The 3827-nt window shown below is 42.7% G+C and overlaps 1 pseudogene; it reads right to left on the minus strand.

Annotated features, from left to right (window-relative positions):
• Nucleotides 1–2711: 2711 nt before the first annotated feature.
• Nucleotides 2712–3827, minus strand: LOC113430877 (serum amyloid P-component-like; annotated as a pseudogene).

Below are 3827 nucleotides of genomic sequence, written 5' to 3' on the forward strand. Positions count from 1 at the left end.
GGCGGAGAAAAAAAAACTCGCGCGCGTCCATTCGACTATTTACGGCACCGCCCCGCGCTCTGCTACCAATCAGAGAAAAGTGGGCGGCCGCCACGCCCATTCCGGCTTCGGCTTATGCGCGGGCGCCTGCCGGAGTGGGCGTGGCGGCCGAGCCTGAAAGGGAGCCGGGGGGAGAGAGGTTTTGTTCCTAGAGCGGCCAAGTATGTATGTGTCGAATGGGAGATTCAGGGAGTGAGAGTTGTTCCTAGAGCGGCAAGAATTTTTCTTTCCACTGCGTCTTTCAAAACGTTTGCAAGACTTCGGTGCTATGCAGAGCTCTTCGTCGGACAGAATTGTCAATAAAGGAGAGGAAAGTGTGACTGAGCGTTATCTTTTGAAGAATAAAAGCACAAAAACTTTTTGCAGCATACCTAACCCATAAAAACTATGAAAATATCTAGTGAATTATTATAATCCCCACACTTTTATGTATAATTCAAGAATGGTCATATTTAATGCACTCAAATAAGAGGCAGCTGAGCCCACAGCAGGAATGTGGGCAGGGTGAGAGGCTCAGAAAGGACCCTCCCCTAATTTCTTGGGCTGTAAAGAAAAGGGTGATATTTCCAAATTTGCAAGATTCTTTTAATGTAGCTGCACAATAAAATCAAATTACATGTGGTGTTTCTTCTTTGGCCTACCTCGCAGGGTGGACATGCAACCAACTTTTTTCTAGGCTGGTTGTGAATGAGACACAACTTTCTAACTCAAGTGGGGTTAGCAAGAGTTATTAAGCCTATAGGATTTTTCCTTTTTAAAGTGATGAGTGTGTGTGTTTTGTAGGGGGAATTTTTTGCACGCATTTTTAAAAGAATACTTTTAAAGTGTAAGCTACCCAAAACTGTTTGGAGTTGGGTGCCCTCTAAATTCAATAAAAAGGATAAGAGAAAGGAATCCAGCATGCTTATGAAAGGCTTAGTAATTAAAACCTTAGTAATTATGGGGCATTGGTTATTGAATCCGTGCAAACATGCTGTGGAATTTAGTTACACTGGGATTGCTGCAAGGGTCGCAAATGTCAAAAATGATGTCACTTTTTTCAGTGCCGTTGTACACCAAATGGTTGTAAATCGAGAACTACCTGTATAGCAGAGATAGGATTATAATCTGCATGGAAATGATAGAAGCTAATCTCATTGCTGTTCCAGTGGCAAATTTCAGGGCATCACGAGAATATTTCTAATAAAATATTTTTTGAAATACCCATCAATACCAACAAAATGAAAAAACAAGAAAATCATAAACACAGCAGGTTTATTAGAGAAGACCTTGTGGGACAGAAGTGTATTTTCCACTGAGGTTGTCATTCTGATTTTTTTTATTTGTTTACATAAATTCAGTGATCAGGACTTACATAAAATATGTCTGAATGACCATCCATCCAACACCAAAGGTATATAATTTATTTCTTACATAATTTCTCCGTGGACATAAAAAAAAAAGAGACTTATCAATTTCTCCGTGGACATTAAAAAAAAGAGACTTATCAATTTGTCATAGCCTTACAAAAAAAAACAAAACAACAACCCAGAAATTGTAAAAAGAGGTATTTTTTTTGTCCTTTCCATTAAATTACTTCTCCCTTCACCCTGGATAACAATGCTACTGATCAAAATAGGCAGGTTTTTAAATGTATATCAACACACAGGATTAATCTATTTTCAGTAGAAAAATATCAACAAAGCATACATCTTTGGAAATAAGTACTTGAAACTGTAAATCCTTTTGTCTTGCCAATGTTTGCTGTTATACAATTGAAACTGGGGTTTTGTTTCTTTATCACATTGATGCTTAATATCAGTGCTTTTCAGAGTTTTTGGTCTCAGGACCCCTTTATACAGTATTTTTGATTTAATCCCAAAAGAATGGTAAAATACTAGCTAATATTAAAGGAACAAAAGGAAGAGAATAAAAGTAGTTAAAAGTTAAAAATTATCCTCCCAAAAATACAAAAAAAATCCCTACATAGGACACCATTACATTATTGAGTTCTTTTTTTCCATTGTGGCTTATATCTATTCATTTTTTGTAATATTAGAAGTTGAAACGGAAAAGTTTTAAAGATATTTTTGGTTCTGAAGGACCCTTGAAAGCATCTCAGGATCCTTAAAAGCATCTCAGGACATTTTGAGAACTCCTGGCTTTCAGTTATTTCTGCTTTTATGAGGGTGGGCTAATTGTTAAAATATAAACTCAAAAATAACTACACTGGGCATGAAAGCAGGGGTGGCCTGTCAGACAAACAGTGCTGCAAGCAATGAGCTAAAAAAAAAAAAAATAGGGCTACTTATAGATGACCCCTTAAAAAGTTGATTGGTTTTGTTAGAGCAAGGGTCTTCAAACTTGGCAAGTTTAACATTCATGGACTTCAACTCCCAGAATTCCTGAGCTAACACGACTGGAAGAGGAATTCTGAAAGAGTTGAAGTCCACAAGTCTTCAAGCTGTCAAGTTTGAAGACCCCTACGTTAGAAGTTCAAGAGCAGGGGTTCTCAGCTGCCTGATGATGTGTGGACTTCAACTCCTAGAATTCCCCAGCCAACCAAAGCTTGGAGGAAATTCTGGGGGTTGAAGTCCACACATCTTCCAAGTGGCCAAGACTGAGGAGCACTAAGGCTTGCCATGAGAACTTCTCAAGAAGATCCCTCCTTCTCCTCCTGGACCGAAGGCTTCTCACAGGAGCTCTGTCAGAACGTAGCCTCTGATTTCAGACTCCATCGAGGTCCAGTCCAGCAGTGGCTTTGGGGTCCTAGGAGTCTGGAAGTTGTTTAACCCTACTGCAGGCAGGACCTTATCCCAGAAGTAGACCTCAGCTATTTCTCCCACTAAGGACTGCTTCACGTCTAATCTGCCCCCGTAGGAATCTTGGTCCTGACCCAACATCACCACCAGATCCGCCTTGACCTCGTACCCTTCACTGCCCCTTTCCTCAGCAAGCGCTTCCCATCTAGCCAGAGCTGGACCATCCCGGTAGCCGAATCCCAAGTGGTACACACCGATTCCCAGTGGAAGGGAGACCTTTCCAGAAATATGGGAAGTGGGAAAACGGCACGCTCACCACCCACACATATTTTGAAACTGTTGGGGTTTTGCCAGAGGAGAATCTCGTTGTCGCAGTCTTGGGAAGCAGCTGAGAAGAGGGAGAAGCTGTGGGTCAAGTCAGTGAAGAAGAAGCGGAGACAAAGGGTCAACTATCGCAAGCCTTGGTCTAGGTTGGGCTTCAGGAGAATGTGGGAATTAGCAGAAAGCTTGGAGAACACGAAAGCCTTTCCATCCAAACCTGAGGAAGAAAGAGAGAAAACCACGAAAGGGTGGATTTTCATGCCCACAGAGCAGAGGTGGAATTCAGCAGATCCTGACCAGTTCTGGAAAACCGGTAGTGGAAATTTTGAGTAGTTTGGAGAACCAGCAAATACCACCTCTGGCTGGAAATTTTTGGGGTGACAGGGGGGGGGGGGGGGGGGGGGGGGGGGGGGGGGGGGGGGGGGGGGGGGGGGGGGGGGCCTTCTTTACTTTTTTGGGGGGGGGTGTGGTTAGTGGTAGAAGAACAGGATCTTTCCCTTGCCACACCCACCAAGCTACGCCCACAGAACTGGCAGTAAAAAGAACTGAATCCCACCACTGCCACAGAGGTATTCAAACACAACTTGCATGAATCCATGGTTGATTCAAGGTGGATTCATAGAAGGTAGAAGTTCTACTGTGGAATGAAGACTTGCCTGGAACACCGAATATCAGAAGGACTGTACAAAGCAACAGGCGATCCTTCTCCATGATGTCACCCGCCAT

This window comes from Notechis scutatus, chromosome 14 (assembly GCF_049901735.1).
Source record: "Notechis scutatus isolate UNSWTSFEM ecotype Mainland chromosome 14, rNotScu1.2, whole genome shotgun sequence".
NCBI classification, from domain to species: domain Eukaryota; kingdom Metazoa; phylum Chordata; class Lepidosauria; order Squamata; family Elapidae; genus Notechis; species Notechis scutatus.